This window comes from Ranitomeya variabilis, chromosome 1, assembly GCF_051348905.1.
Source record: "Ranitomeya variabilis isolate aRanVar5 chromosome 1, aRanVar5.hap1, whole genome shotgun sequence".
NCBI lineage: Eukaryota > Metazoa > Chordata > Amphibia > Anura > Dendrobatidae > Ranitomeya > Ranitomeya variabilis.
Genome location: NC_135232.1, coordinates 747,900,949 through 747,918,660, shown reverse-complemented (window position 1 = coordinate 747,918,660; position 17,712 = coordinate 747,900,949). Strand labels below are relative to the sequence as shown.

At 43.8% G+C, this 17,712-nt stretch overlaps 1 protein-coding gene across 6 annotated transcripts in view; it reads left to right on the top strand.

Annotated features, from left to right (window-relative positions):
- Positions 1–4,426: 4,426 nt before the first annotated feature.
- The window catches only part of GNG2 (G protein subunit gamma 2), a 227,317-nt gene continuing 214,031 nt past the window's right edge, over positions 4,427–17,712 (top strand). Inside the window, exons 1-2 of one of the 6 annotated variants that reach the window (XM_077270107.1) lie at positions 4,427–4,493; positions 7,438–7,487. The gene's annotated coding sequence lies outside the window, so the exon portion shown is untranslated. The other 5 variants (XM_077270153.1, XM_077270115.1, XM_077270145.1 and 2 more) reach the window with 5 other exon arrangements.

The following is a 17,712-nucleotide window of genomic DNA, read 5'->3' as shown; positions in this document are numbered from 1 at the left end:
TCGCTGAGCTCTACCGGACATCGTTATCCCCAGGCATGCCAAGATTTCAGTTTTTGATTTGGCGTACTCTTTGGCATCCTAGAGGGCTAAGTCATAATATGCTTTTTGTGGTTTTCCCAATAAATATGGAGCAGCTCCTCTGCCCACTTCTCCGGCAGAAGTTTCTCCCATTCAGCCATCCCCTCGAAAACAGTCAGAAAAAATTCCACATCATCTCCCGGGGTCATTATTTGCATGGCTCGTCTTGCCGTTTTCTGGAAGTATGAGTCATCACCTGGCATTGGGGAGGAGCCCGCCGGCCTCCCACAAACCGCCTCTGCGAGGAGATTCAATTTCCGCGTTAGCCCCTCCTGCTGCTGCTGTTGAAGCTGTTGTGCCAACAGTTTATTCAGCTCCTGTTGCGCCATTTGCTGCTGTTGATTAGCTAGCTGTTGCTGCTGTTGGACCTGGACCAGACGCTTCACAAGCTACTCCATGCTGCCGGATGTCTCGTGCTGGATGGCGGATTTTACCCAGGACAAGAAGTTGTCCACAGCCTCTATGCATGTTCCTTAAAAGGTGCCCACATTCAAAACACCATGTGTGAGGGGTTAGCTCACTCAGCTGCTTCCAAAGGTAGACACAGTAACGATTCTTGTAGTAAATCACCTTGTGGTTTATTGTTGAACAGCATAAACCATAGCATGGTTCAGCAAAGTATACATGGCCTTTCTGGCATAACGGTGAAACAAAAAGATAACGTATAGCAAAGTCCATATGTTTTAGGGATTTGCCCTCTCCCACCACCATGTGTCTTCAGCTCCACCTGGAGCAACCGTTTGAGTCTTTCCTCTCCAAATCACAACACACAAACGGCCTCTCAAGTCCAGCTATTTAAACCCAGACCATGTGACTGTCACATGACTGTGACATCACACAGGTCCTGTCAGCACACGGAGGTGCGAGTTTTGCAGATGGAGATAAGGTGGACATCTTTCCACCCTCTCTATAGATGTCCACATAAAACCAGCCTATGCATGCAACTTTAACTTAACCCTCACAACACATTGTGTGCTGGAGGAAAATACTCTGGTTTCACATCACTGACGCCATTACGCGCAGTGACACATATCTTCCCACATATACCGTGCTAGTGACCCTGTCACATGGTGCACAACCTTTGGGCCTCTCTGTGGCTAATGAGGTTTGTGCCAAGTGCAGCATTTATCATTTTACCATTGGACAAAATATAACTTCCCAAGTGCTGGAGATTTGACCTCTGGATTCCCATGATTCCGAGAGCAGGGCTCTCGTTTGCATGGATCGGAGATCACGCACTCCCAGCTCTACATCATTCTCTGCGGGACACTGGAGAATCCCAAAGACTATACTCAGCTGTCTCCATCAATCCCTAAAGAGCATCGCCACTTGAGAAAATCCTATTCGGTTCTGGTACCATCCAGATATAGAGGCAGAATATACAAATAATGGTGATATCTGCGACACCCGGGCTAAAATCCATCAGGAAGAAAAGGGATTTGCTTTTTTGCTTCCCCCCTCCCAAAAAAAATTGTAAAAATCTTCTCCATTCAATAATCCTAGCTGATGACCTCCTATTAGCCATATACACATTTCCTTCCACATAACGAAATACCCGGGGGGAGGGGAGGTCGATGCCTCTTGTTGGAAAACTGGGACACAACAGGATCCTAATTATAGCTGATGCGAACACATATGGCAGCCACACAGCAACAACTGCCGGTCACAGTAGAAATATAGGAAGCAGCATACAGCATATAGAAAATGGTGAGGTCAGAGAAAAGGCTGGATGTTCTGGAGCAAAATGGGCATGCGGTGCCATAATATCTGCTCATAGAGCTGATATATGTGTATATAAACACTATCCTACGCACTGTAACATGTGCAGATGTCCTGACATCTCTCTATCCTTAACAGGGTTTTTCCCTTCTTCACAGATGTATATTATCAGATACTTATTGTAATAACAAGCACTTTTGCAATTTACTGCTTCTTAAAATTTGCAGCCGTTCTTGAGATATTAACACTTTCATTTGTCTATAGCTCGTTGCCTAGGAGACCGACCACCGCTGCGGTCTGATTTGTAAACGCTGTGCTGAAGCCATACAGGTAACAGCGAACAGCTTCAAAACAACGCTTATAAACTCAATAGCACATGTTCTGCTGTCTATCAGCGGTGGTCAGTCTTCAGGGCAACGAGCTGTAAGTATCAATCTCTTAAGAAAAGCTGAAAATTTGAATAAGTAGTAAATTGAAAAATTTACAAGTACTATCAGACAATATCCCATTTACGAAGATGGTTAAAACCCTTTAAATAATTTCACCATGGAGTATCCAAATAACTATGCCATCTCAAATTCAATTAACATTGTCTTACAGTGCACAAATACTAACATAAGTATATAAAATGTGCAAACAACAGGGCGTGCTAACACTTCCATACAGTGCTCCAACAATACCACCATGCAGTACTCCAATAATTCTGCTATAAATGTCAATCAGGATCCCCATACGGTGCAAAAAATTACCGTAAGTGCCATTAAATGTGCAAATAGCAGAGCTGGTTGGGCTCAATAGTTGAGGTCGATCCTCAGAGCCCAAAGTCCAGGTGGGCACACAGGCATACAGAAAACAGGTAGTAGAGGTCCAAGAAGACTGGGAACAGGAAGGTGAGGTCCTGGAAAACTGGGAAAAGGGAGCGGTAGTCCCCGAAGACCAGGAACAGGGAGCAGAGGTCCTAGAAGACCGGGAACAGGGAGCGGAGGTCCTGGAAGACCAGGATCAGGGAGTGGAGGTTCTGGAAGACAGGAACCAGGGAGCAAAGGTCCTGAATGACCGGGAACAGAGAGCGGAGGTCCTGGAAGACCGGGAACAGGGAGCGGAGGTTCTGAAAGACCAGGAACAGGGAGCGGAGGTCCTGGAAGACCGGGAACAGGGAGCGGAGGTCCTGGAAGACCAGGAACAGGGAGCAGAGGACCAGGAAGACTGGGAACAGGGAGAGAAGGACCTGGAAGATTGGGAACAGGGAGTGGAGGTCCTGGAAGACCAGGAACAGGGAGCAGAGGTCCTGGAAGACCGAGAACAGAGAACGGAGGTCCAGGAAGACCGGCATCAGCAAGCGGAGCTCCTGGAAGACAGGGAACAGGGAGCACAGGTCCAGAAAGACCGGTAACAAGGTGCAGAGGTCTGGAAAGACCGGAAACAGGGAGCAGAGGTCCGGGAAGACCGGGATTAAGGAGCAAAGGTTTGGGAAGACCAGGATCAGGGAGCAGAGGTCCGGGAAGACCAGTATGTGTCTTGGTAGGCCTTATGTATCCCCAGGCAGATGACCACATGGGATCATACTGGGCCATCTGTAAAGCCCGGTGTGGATCATAACAAAGTTCAACGGACTGGGATGAGGGAGCAAAGCCCATATCTAGGACAGAAACGTAAAAGTGCCATTCAAGGCTACTATCTGTATACAGTTTTTTAATAAAACGGCCATCTCACATTCAAACAATATCGCCATACAGTGTGCAAATATTACTATATACAGTAGTTTGATGATAAATGGCTTCACCCAACCAGTAACCATGAGTGGTGAAAAAGTTTTGGTCTTATCATTCATATTCTCTGAAAAAAGGCCAAGAAAGCAAAAATTTTGCCGGGGGATGAAAACTTTTGAGCACAACTGTATACAGTACAATGCGCAAATAATATCGCGGTTTCATAATGCATCCATAGGAGCTCAAATAATTCTGACATGTCTGACTCAATATTGCCATACAGTGCACAAATCCTGACATAAGTGCTATAAATCATGCAAATAATAGCACCATACAACGCTAATGCCTCCAATAATACATAATATATATACTGTGTATAAACAAAACAGTTAATATTGCCATGAAGTCAACATATATCACACCAAACTTCAAGTTTCTTCACTCACTTTTCCAGGCTACTACACCACAACTCCCAGCAAGCGCTGACCAAAGTCCTGTCCTTGCAAACAGTTTCATTTATCAGACGCTTGTTTTTAGCCCCATAGACCCATCGATATTCGCTAACAGTCATCGCTTACGGACAGAACGTTAGGTTTTATGAATGATCAAATTAATTCTAACCAAGGCATGAATGAGATATGTGTCAGCCGAGGCGTTAAGTCCAGGGTTTAGGCCGTATAATCGCCTTTGTCCCCCCTTCCTCCTCCCACTTGGCATCAATGGTCTATTTCTGCAGCCAGGACAATAGCTGCCTGGTGCCAGAGATTCATTGTTCTGCGAGGGTTTAATCACTGAATTGCAGCTTTCTAATCTATGGACTAAAAAAAAATCCCATTTCCAAGCAGATGATGTGGGCTGTGCGCTTCTTAATCATGCATGTGTTCAAATCAGGAACACCCATTGCACACAGCAGATGGCATGTGGAGGGGGGAAAAGGGAGAGGAATATCTGCAAAGAAAATGAGTCTGCCAGGACGTCCCTGAGGAGGTAAGTATACGAGCATCCTCTGCCCACAACCTCCGATCCCCAGCACTGGGGCTGAAATCGGCAATCATTTTTTGCCTAACTCTTTGGCAGAAGTTTTTTACAATAAAGGTAGGCTTACTTGCTCAGTTATGGCCGCACGGTGACTTTGGTTGCACCATAAAAAATAAAATGGGAGGTTCGCATTGCTTATAGTAAAGCAATCCACAGCCAATATCTTCTGTGCAAAACTTGGCACCGCTGATAGCACTAGATACGGGGTGATTTGCAAGATGGACGACTGTAAAGACCCCCATACACACTAGACCAATATCATTTGGTTTGGGCAACCATCTAATGTATATGGGGGCACCAGCCGACCAATGATCGGGTGAGATGATGATTGGACATGTCCGATTTCAGACTGCCCATCGCCTTCTTCTCCCTGAGATGAGTCGGCAACTTTATCATGAAGAACACAGGAGCGCTCGGCTGTCCTGTGTATGAGAGAAAAGGCCGTCCGTCAAAGCATCGTTCGTCCAAAAGCTGTCAAATGGCTTAAAGGGAATCCCGGAAGGATCGACCTTCCTGACTCGTTTATGAGGGCAGGAAGGTCATAGGAAGCTGAACAAAATGATATATTGATATCTGAGATTCGATGTTTTATTCTAGAGAAATCCACATTTTTCTTAATATGTAAATGAGCTGTTAAGATCTATGGGCCGTACATGGATCTCTCGGAGAATCTGCCTTCAGAGCTTATTTTAAATGAAAGGGGGCGTTACCAGTGTAAGACATGTAATGAGTGACAGTCGACTCTCTTCAACTCACACTGGCAATGACTCTTTTCATTTACAATAAACTCTGGAGGCAGATTCTCAGGGAGATCTATGTCCACCCATAGACCTTAACAGCTCATTTACATATTAAGAAAAATGTTGATTTCTCTGGAATAAGACATAGGATCGCAGATATCAAGGTATCGTTTTATTCAGCTTTCTATGACATACAGGCTCATATTGATGGCTCAGGAGGGTTGATCCTACTAACAGATTCCCTTTAAGTCAATCAGGCTTTTTTTTCAATGTGTCATCAAACCTGGGGTACACGATGATGCAGAACCAAATAAAACACTGCCACGGGCTGCTAGCGCCATTTTTAGCTGGCAATCATGTACTGAACCAGGCTACAAGGAAAGCAGCCAGTTGGATTGGAAGGGGGTGTTGGGGTTCTCCTAGGGTTTGAGGTCTCTAAAAATCAAGTCTTTAGGAGGTCGCCATCTGTTGTCTGCACATTGGACAGATGCTGTTTTTAGAGTTTTCTGCACGGGAATAAAATAAGTTCTTAAAAAAAAAACAAAGCTAGAAAACATTATCCTACATTTTCTAAACAGACCAATTCACCAAAATGCCTAAGAAGCAAAATTTGACTTATCTATACATAGAGCCATTAAAGGGGCCATCCAGTATCTGAGAAACATGGCTGCCTTTTTTTAAAAAAAAAAAAAAAGATGCCACCCCTGTCTGCAGGTTGAGAGCGGTATTACAGCTCAGGAAAATCAAAGTGAATGGTGCAGAAATGAAAAACAACCTGAAGAAAGGGGTGATGCTTTTTTTTTTTTTGGAGGAAGGCAGCCGTGTTTTTCTGGACAATGTCATGTGGCTATTTGAGGAGTGAGAGGGGCTAAACATTATTTGCTCTGTGTGTCTTCTATAGCACCTGAATATTGCTGCTGCAGAATGAGTTCTTTGAGAAACCATCTCTGACAGAGAGTTGTAGCTGTTTCTTTGTCTTTTTCTAAATTCCTTTGTGCCGAGTTATGACCATAGACCACGTCAAGGTTCAGCTAAAGTTTGCCTTCATAAATTAGATGAGTGAGTTAGAAACTCTCGCTTCACAAGGAGCTCACTGATGGATTCTCAGATAACTCATTCTGCAGCCAGCAAAACACAGGGAAACAAAAAGCCCATAAAAGCCAAACAGTGCAACGTTTTTAATGAAATCTAATTGCAAAAATTATTTTTAGCTCAAAATGCATGCATTAAAGTATAAAAAGAATTGCACCCAAAGGCAAAGTCCAACTGGGCCCCAGTGCTTATGTCTGCCGAATTCCCCCTTAGGGTATGTGTCCACGTTCAGGAAACGCTGCGTTTTTGACGCAGCGCTGAGCCGCAGCGTCAAAAACGCAGCGTCCAGATGTTACAGCATAGTGGAGGGGATTTAATGAAATCCCGTCTCCACTGTGCATTGAAAAACGCATGCGTTTTTCCCGCAAAAACGCACATGCGTTGCGCTTTTTCAGAACGCAGCATGTTTCTACAATGAGCAAAACACGCAGGAACACCGCAGGTGACCTGCCAGTGACCTCAGGTGCATTTTTGGTCAGGATTTTACCTGCATAAAATCCTGACCAAAGCCTGAAGCAAACCTGAACGTGGACACATACCCTAAGGCTGCCGTCACACTAGCAGGATTTGGTCAGTATTTTACATCAGTATTTGTTAGCCAAAACCAGGAGTGGAACAATTAGAGGAAAAGTATAATAGAAACATATGCACCACTTCTGCATTTATCACCCACTCCTGGTTTTGGCTGAGAAATACTGAGGTAAAATACTGACCAAATACTGATAGTGTGACGGCAGCCTTATACCTATATCCATACAGTACAAAAGCAGAAAGCTAAAAATCATGGATCCAAGCTGAGAAATGCCGATGGTACACTGCTGGACCAGGCAGAAATCTCACATTTCCCATGGCCAGATGACAGAGCGAAGCCGGCCACAAGTGCATGAGCCAGGGCGAATTACTGGCAGAGAGGCGGCAGATGTGAGGCACAAGTAGCCCTGTGCAATGTAGAGGAAGTGGGTGATCATTAATTTCCTGACGACGGGGTAAACGATGGGTGGAGATTTCTCTCTATCTGGGCTTCTGCTCCTTTCACACAGCGTCTCTTCTGCTTCCTACAGAGCTGCACACAGGGGCTGGAAATCATCCACAGAGCCTGTGAGACAGAAAGGTAAGATGTCAGCGCAATGTATCTGCTCTGTGATTGCTAATCATGTAGCTGCTCTGCACGAGGCTTTGTATCGCCGAGCCCCTCACACTTCTGTCCTGTCGCGACATCATTCTCCGTTATAAGTACATTGTGTGATGCTGCTGACACCTCCGTGCAGTACATTGTGTCACTGATGCCAAACATTGTCATTCTGGGTCACTTCTACACTTTCACAATACATTGTATCTACTCCGACCCATCGGAAATTAATTCTACACCTTCTAAATCCCGTTATACATCATAGAATATTTACAACAACTTATATGTACGACTTTCTACACTTTGTAGAATGTTTTGCATCTTATAATATATTATTCTTCTTTTTCATACTTTCTATAACACACTGTATCCTCTGTACACCCTCTATAATACATTGTATACTCTGTACACCCTCTATAACACATTGTATCCTCTGTACACCCTCTATAACACATTGTATCCTCTGTACACCCTCTATAACACATTGTATCCTCTGTACACCCTCTATAATACATTGTATCCTCTGTACACCCTCTATAACACACTGTATCCTCTCTACACCCTCTATAACACACTGTATCCTCTCTACACCCTCTATAATACATTGTATACTCTGTACACCCTCTATAACACATTGTATCCTCTGTACACCCTCTATAACACATTGTATCCTCTGTACACCCTCTATAACACATTGTATCCTCTGTACACCCTCTATAACACATTGTATCCTCTCTACACCCTCTATAACACACTGTATCCTCTCTACACCCTCTATAACACACTGTATCCTCTCTACACCCTCTATAATACATTGTATCCTCTGTACACCCTCTATAACACACTGTATCCTCTCTACACCCTCTATAATACATTGTATCCTCTGTACACCCTCTATAACACACTGTATCCTCTCTACACCCTCTATAATACATTGTATACTCTGTACACCCTCTATAACACACTGTATCCTCTCTACACCCTCTATAACACACTGTATCCTCTCTACACCCTCTATAACACACTGTATCCTCTCTACACCCTCTATAATACATTGTATCCTCTCTACACCCTCTATAATACATTGTATCCTCTCTACACCCTCTATAATACATTGTATCCTCTCTACACCCTCTATAACACACTGTATCCTCTCTACACCCTCTATAATACATTGTATCCTCTGTACACCCTCTATAACACACTGTATCCTCTCTACACCCTCTATAATACATTGTATCCTCTGTACACCCTCTATAACACACTGTATCCTCTCTACACCCTCTATAATACATTGTATACTCTGTACACCCTCTATAACACACTGTATCCTCTCTACACCCTCTATAACACACTGTATCCTCTCTACACCCTCTATAACACACTGTATCCTCTCTACACCCTCTATAATACATTGTATCCTCTCTACACCCTCTATAATACATTGTATCCTCTGTACACCCTCTATAATACATTGTATCCTCTGTACACCCTCTATAATACATTGTATCCTCTCTACACCCTCTATAACACACTGTATCCTCTCTACACCCTCTATAGTACATTGTATCCTCTCTACACCCTCTATAATACATTGTATCCTCTCTACACCCTCTATAACACATTGTATCCTCTCTACACCCTCTATAGTACATTGTATCCTCTCTACACCCTCTATAATACATTGTATCCTCTCTACACCCTCTATAACACATTGTATCCTCTGTACACCCTCTATAACACATTGTATCCTCTGTACACCCTCTATAATACATTGTATCCTCTCTACACCCTCTATAATACATTGTATCCTCTGTACACCCTCTATAATACATTGTATACATATCTACATCTTCTATAATACATTGTATCCTCTCTACACCCTCTATAATACATTGTATCCTCTGTACACCCTCTATAATACATTGTATCCTCTGTACACCCTCTATAACACATTGTATCCTCTGTACACCCTTTATAATACATTGTATCCTCTGTACACCCTTTATAATACATTGTATCCTCTGTACACCCTCTATAATACATTGTATCCTCTCTACACCCTCTATAATACATTGTATCCTCTGTACACCCTCTATAACACATTGTATCCTCTGTACACCCTCTATAATACACTGTATCCTCTCTACACCCTCTATAGTACATTGTATCCTCTCTACACCCTCTATAATACATTGTATCCTCTCTACACCCTCTATAACACATTGTATCCTCTCTACACCCTCTATAGTACATTGTATCCTCTCTACACCCTCTATAATACATTGTATCCTCTCTACACCCTCTATAACACATTGTATCCTCTGTACACCCTCTATAACACATTGTATCCTCTGTACACCCTCTATAATACATTGTATCCTCTCTACACCCTCTATAATACATTGTATCCTCTGTACACCCTCTATAATACATTGTATACATATCTACATCTTCTATAATACATTGTATCCTCTCTACACCCTCTATAATACATTGTATCCTCTGTACACCCTCTATAATACATTGTATCCTCTGTACACCCTCTATAACACATTGTATCCTCTGTACACCCTTTATAATACATTGTATCCTCTGTACACCCTTTATAATACATTGTATCCTCTGTACACCCTCTATAATACATTGTATCCTCTCTACACCCTCTATAATACATTGTATCCTCTGTACACCCTCTATAACACATTGTATCCTCTGTACACCCTTTATAATACATTGTATCCTCTGTACACCCTTTATAATACATTGTATCCTCTGTACACCCTCTATAATACATTGTATCCTCTGTACACCCTTTATAATACATTGTATCCTCTGTACACCCTCTATAATACATTGTATCCTCTGTACACCCTTTATAACAGTGATTTTCAACCAGTGTTCCGCGGCACACTAGTGTGCCGCGACACATGGTCGGGTGTGCCGCGGGGAAAGTTCCCCAAACTATGGTGCCCCCTCCTTTCTGCCCCGATCTCTTGTCCGCTCCCCTCCTCCCTCCTGTCCGCTCCCCCGGTCCTCCTGTCCGCTCCCCCGGTCCTCCGATCCCCCCCCCCGTGTTCTGATCCCACCCCCCCATACTTACCTAGCTCCGATGTCCCTCCCGGTGTCCGGCCGTCTTCTCCATGGGCGCCGCCATCTTGGAAAATCTAGGAACGGCCGGCAGATTCGTTCCTATACATTTTGGTCGCTGTGATAAGTTCTATCACAGCGATCAAAATAAAAAAAATAGTAAATAACCCCCCCTTTATCACCCCCATAGGTAGGGACAATAATAAAATACAGAAAATATAATTATTTTTGTTTTTCCATTAGGGTTAGGGGTAGGGTTAGGGGTAGGGGTAGGGTTAGGGTTGCACTTAGGGTTGCACTTAGGGTTGCACTTAGGGTTGCACTTAGGGTTAGGGTTGCACTTAGGGTTGCACTTAGGGTTAGGGTTGCACTTAGGGCTAGGGTTGCACTTAGGGTTGCACTTAGGGCTAGGGTTGCACTTAGGGCTAGGGTTGCACTTAGGGTTGCACTTAGGGGGTGGGAGGGCGGCGGACACATAGATCTTTATTTCAAACACTGTTATTCATATTTTCTCTGCAGCAAACGCTGCTGCAGGGAACATATGAATCGCGGCTTCATCACGATGCAGGGTACCACACGCGTGGGTACCACACGCTCCGTGTGGTACCCACTCGCCATACGGGCGGCACACGTGTGCCGCACGTATGGCCTATGTGAGTTCCCAGGCACACAGACACGGATAACTCCGGTACCGATTTATTCCGGTACCGGAATTATCTGGACGTGTGGGACAGCCCTAATACATTGTTTCTTCTCTACGGCCTCTATAATACATTATATCCTCTCTACACCCTCTATAATACATTGTATTCTCTCTACACCCTCTATAATACATTGTTTCTTCTCTACGGCCTCTATAATACATTGTATCCTCTCTACACCCTTTATAATACTTTTATGATATATTACTTTTCAGTAAATTCCGTTGTCTTTTTTCCGGTAATATCGACTTGTATAATCCTGTACAATGCTTCATTTGTCATTTTTATGCTTTCTATAATGCATTCTGTATTGACCATACAGCATACAATTTTTACTGTTTCCACACTTTTAATGACTTCATATTACTTACATCTTGATACATTTGCATCAAACTCTCTGGCTCCACTTTGTGCATTTGATCCACTTTAAGACAATGGATTTCCGGGCACAAAGATGTGCTTAGGAAAGCTTTAGGCTGTGTGCACACGTTGCGTTTTTTTTTTTTTGCGTTTTTTCGCTATAAAAACTATAAAAACGCTTAAAAAACGCACACATTATGCATCCCATTATTTAGAATGCATTCCGCTAAAAAAACACATCGCCGTAAAAAACGCAGCATGTTCATTAATTTTGCAGATTTTTCGCGTTTTTCCCACTATTTAATGCATTGGGAAGCTCCCGAAAAAAAACGCATCAAAAACGCGAAAAAAAACGCATACGGATTTCTTGCAGAAAATGTCCAGTTTTGCTCAGAAAATTTCTTCAAGAAATCCTGAACGTGTGCACATAGCCTTAGGCTGTGTGCACACGCTGCAGATTTGGGTGCAGAATCTTCTGCACAAAATCTGCATCTCCTGGCAGAAAACACAGGTGCAGATTTGATGCTCTTTTCTTGCGGATTTTGTGCGTTTTTGATGCGGATTTAGTGCGGATTTCATGCGTTTTTTACCCCTGCGGATTGCTATAATGGAAGGGTGCAGAAATGCTGCAGATCCATATAAAAGAAGTGACATGCTCCTTCTTTCAATCCGCTGCGTTTTCCATGTGGAATTTTCCGCACCATTAGCGCAGCAGTTTTTTTTTCCTATCGATTTATATCGTGCTGTAAATCACTTTGCGGATCTGCAGCGTTTCTGCGCGGAAAAAAATGCTGCGGACCCGTAGTAAATCCGCATCGTGTGCACATAGCCTTATGCATTTTCTGTTTAGACATGTTTCCTTTTTTTAGTAACGAATGTAACAACAATACTGTTACTATAGGGCATAAACTCTGGGTTGAAGAATTTTTTTTAAAGTTGTACGAAGATTAACTTTTTTCCCAGAAACAGCACCACTCACCGTTGTAGGTCGTGCGCAGTATTGCATCTTTTCTTCATCTAATACCAGGCGCAGACTATTGACAATGTTGATGCTTTTTAGGAAAATAATCAACAACACATTCCAACAATTTCCCGATTTGATATTGTACCAGTTATTCCCCAGTATTTGATGTGGTGCTTCATCCATAGCTCCCAGGGTGAAACTAGATTTTATTGTAATGATTGATTACTACAAGGTAATTTATGTTCACTTCTTAGATGAAGGCACCATTTAAAAAAAAACACAATCCAGGCGCTTTTCTGATCCTGAAAACCATGCAGCTTTAACTGTGTGTGGAGCACAGAGCGGAGCATTGTGCCGGACCGAGGAGAGGGGATAAAGCCGCCCAGTGATTGGTTTCACTAAAATAACCCTGTTCTTTTAGATTTCTCTTCCTAATGCCATTCATAAATACAATGCTCCCTCTGTGAGGCATCGGGGCGAGCAGATTTACAAATCGCTGCTTTCAGGATAAAAATAAATATTCTGAGATAAGTCCGTGTCTGTAGAAAAACTTATTTTCTCACGATTTTGGAGCGAGGTGTACGTGGATAGGCGTGCAAATGTAACCGAATATACGTAACACGACAGCGAGTATTAATGCAATGTCTGTCTCCATAGACTGGTACGTTCCCTGCACCTTATACAGCATCCTCCATAAGCTATTTCAGTACTGTTGTCATGGCAACGGCGCGGTGTCATTACATGTAATATATCATGGAGATAAACAGAACCATCCACTCCAAAGCCACAAGTAACAAGTATGTGTCCTGTGCAGGTAACTGGCTGCAGAAAGCCGACTCAGCAGATTATCCTCTATCTATTATCTACAGTGGGTACAGAAAGTAATCACACCCCTTTACATTTTCACTCTTTGTTTCATTGCAGCCATTTGGTAAATTCAAAAAAGTTCATTTTTTTTCTCATTAATGTACACTCTGCAGCCCATCTTGACTGAAAAAAAAACAGAAATGTAGAATTTGTGCAAATTTATTAAAAAGGAAAAACTGAAATATCACATGGTCATAAGTATTCAGACCCTTAGCTCAGTACTGAGTAGAAGCACTCTTTTGAGCTAGTACAGCCATGAGTCTTCTTGGGAATGATGGAACAAGTTTTTCACACCTGGATTTGAGGATCTTCTGCCATTCTTCCTTGCAGATCCTCTCCAGTTCTGTCAGGTTGGATGGTGAACGTTGGTGGACAGCCATTTTCAGGTCTCTCCAGAGATGCTCATTTGGGTTTAGGTCAGGGCTCTGGCTGGGCCAGTCAAGAATGGTCACAAAGTTGTTCTGAAGCCACTCCTTTGTTATTTTACCTGTGTGCTTAGGGTCATTGTCTTGTTGGAAGGTGAACCTTCAGCCAAGTCTGAGGTCCAGAGCACTCTGGAAGAGGTTTTCATCTTGGGGTTCTTCTTTACCTCTCTCACCAAGGCTCTTCTCCCACGTTTGGCTGGACAGCAAGGTTTAGGAAGACTTCTGGTGGTCCCAAACTTCTTCCATTTAAGGATTATGGAGGCCACTGTGCTCTTAGGAACCTTGAGTTCTGCAGAAATTCTGTTGTAACCTTGGCCAGATCTGTGCCTTGCCACAATTCTGTCTCTGAGCTCCTTGGCCAGTTCCTTTCACACAGGTGTGTGCCTTTCCAAATCAAGTCCTATCAGTTGAATTAAACACAGCTGGACTCCAATGAAGGAGTAGAACCATCTCAGGCTGGTTTCACACGTCAGTGGCTCCGGTACGTGAGGTGACAGTTTCCTCACGTACCGGAGCCACTGACACACGTAGACACATTGAAATCAATGCATCTGTGCAGATGTCATTGATTTTTTGTGGACCGTGTCTCCGTGTGCCAAACACGGAGACATGTCAGTGTTCGTGGGAGCGCACGGATTACACGGACCCATTAAAGTCAATGGGTCCGTGTAAAACACGTACCGCACACGGACGTTGTCCGTGTGCAGTCCGTGTGCCCTGCAGGAGACAGCGCTACAGTAAGCGCTGTCCCCCCACATGGTGCTGAAGCCGCCATTCATATCTTCCCTGCAGCAGCGTTTGCTGTAGAGAAGATATGAATAATCCTTTTTTTTTGTTTGTTTCTCGTGTTTAACATAAAGTTCCATCTCCCCAACCCCCTCCCACCCCCTGTGCACCCGCCCGCTGTTATTAAAATACTCACCCGCCTCCCTCGCAGTGTCCTGTCCTGGCCGCAGATTCTCCTGTATGCGGTCACGTGGGGCCGCCCATTGAATATGCGGCTCCACCCCTATGGGAGGTGGAGCCGCATATTCATGACTGTAATCGGCGGCCCCACGTGACCGCTCATACAGTAGAAGGTGCGGCCAGGACAGGAAGCAGCGCCAGCGAGGGAGCCGGGTAAGTATTTTAATAACAGCGGGCGGGCGCACAGGGGGTTGGGACATGGATCTTTATGTTAAACACAAGAAACAAAAAAAAAAAAAGGATTATTCATATCTTCTCTACAGCAAACGCTGCTGCAGAGAAGATATGAATGGCGGCTTCAGCACCATGTGGGGGGACAGCGCTTATCTCTAGCGCTGTCTCCTGCACGGTGCATGTGGTACTCAGTCGGCACACGGGCGGCACACGTGTGCCCCACTGATGTGCCACAGAAACGCACGGGCACACGGACACGGATAATTCCGGTACCGATTTTTCCGGTACCGGAATTATCTGGACGTGTGAGACTGGCCTCAAGGAAGATCACAAGGAAATGGGCAGCATGTGACTTAAATATGAGTGTCTGAGGAAAGGGTCTGAATACTTATGACCATTTGATATTTCAGTTTTTCTTTTTTAATAAATTTGCACAAATTACTGTTTTTTTCAGTTAAGATGGGGTGCAGAGTGAACATTAATGAGAAAAAAAATGAAGTTTTTTGAATTTACCAAATGGCTGCAATGAAATAAAGAGTGACAAATTTAAAGGGGTCTGAATACTTTTTCGGACCCGCTGTACATTACATTGCTGATCCTGAGTTACATCCTGTATTAGGCCGGGGTCACACTAGACCGTAATACGGATAAAAAATCGCATAGCACTCGGCCCAATGTTAATTTATGGTGCAGCTCCCATCATCCGATATTTTCTCCGCCGTATTCAGGATCCGAGTGAAATCGCAGCATGCTGCGATTGTCAGCGTATCTCGGCCGAGACTCGCCAATGCAAGTCTATGGGTGCGAGAAAAAATCGGATTACACACGGACCATGCGTGTGCATTGCGAGAAATACGCAGCGGTGTTCTCTAGAAAAGCCGGTAATTCAATTGCCGGCTTTTCATTTCTCCTTCCGAAACCCGACATGATATGAGACATGGTTTACATACAGTAAACCATCTCATATCCCTTTTTTTTTTGCAAATTCCACACTACTAATGTTAGTAGTGTGTATGTGCAAAATGTGGGCGCTGTAGCTTGTAGAATGAAGGGTTAAATGGCGGAAAAAATTGGCGTGGGCTCCCACGCAATTTTCTCCGCCGGAGCGGTAAAGCCAGTGACTGAGGGCAGATATTAATAGCCAGGAGAGGGTCCATGGTTATTGGCCCCCCCGTGGCTAAAAACATCTGCCCCCAGCCACCCCAGAAAAGGCACATCTGGAAGATGCGCCTATTCTGGCACTTGGCCACTCTCTTCCCACTCCCGTGTAGCGGTGGGATATGGGGTAATGAAGGGTTAATGCCACCTTGCTATTGTAAGGTGACATTAAGCCAGATTAATAATGGAGAGGCGTCAATTATGTCACCTATCCATTATTAATCCAATAGTACGAAATGGTTAATAAAACACACACACATTATTAAAAAGTATTTTAATGAAAGAAACAAACAGGTTGTTTTAGTATTTTATTGCTCTCTTAATCCATCCGGAACACCCTCGCTTGGCAAAATAATAAACCAACAATATACATACCCTCTGATGAACTGTCAGGTCCCACGAGGTAATCCATCTGAAGGGGTTAATTATTTTACAGGCAGGAGCTGCGCTAAAGCACTCGCTCGTGCCTGTAACCCCGGGGAATGAAGGAAAGCTGGGTGATCTGTACTCACATTGAGTTGCGGTGAGGCGCCCTCTGGTGGATGTTCTCATGAACTGGAGCCTTGGAAAAGTTCCCACGCTCGAGTTCATATGAGTTTATCCACCAGAGGGCGCCTCACCGCAACTCAATGTAAGTAAAGATCACTCAGCTTTCCTTTCATCACCCGGGGATTACAGACACGAGCGAGTGCTTTAGCGCAGCTCCTGCCTGTAAAATAATTAACCCCTTCAGATGGATTACCTCGTGGGACCTGACAGTTCATCAGAGAGGGTATGAATATTGTGGGTTTATTAATTTTGCCAATGGAGGGTGTTCCGGATGGATTGAGAGAACAATAAAATACTAAAACAACCTGTTTGTTTATTTCATTAAAATACTTTTTAATAATGTGTGTGTGTTTTTTAACCCATTCAGACAATTGGATTAATAATGGATAGGTGTCATAATTGCCGCCTCTCCATTATTAATCTGGCTTAATGTCAGCTTACAATAGCAAGGTGACATTAACCCTTCATTACCCCATATCCCACCGCTACATGGGAGTGGGAAGAGAGTGGCCAAGTGCCAGAATAGGCGCATCTTCCAGATGTGCCTTTTCTGGGGTGGCTGGGGGCAGATGTTTGGAGCCAGGGGGGGCCAATAACCATGGACCCTCTCCTGGCTATTAATATCTGCCCTCAGTCACTGGCTTTACCACTCTGGCGGAGAAAATTGCGCGGGAGCCCACGCCAATTTTTTCCGCGATTTAACCCTTTATTTTACACGCTACAGCGCCCACATTTTGCACATACACACTACTAACATTAGTAGTGTGGAATATGCAAAAAAAAGGGGGATATGAGATGGTTTACTGTATGTAAACCATGTCTCATATCCTGTCGGGTTTAGGCAGGAGTAATGAAAAGCCGGCAATTGAATTACCGGCTTTTAACATATCTCGTGCTGAATTAAATATAAATACAGAATATATATATGTGTCTCAATGACATATATATATATA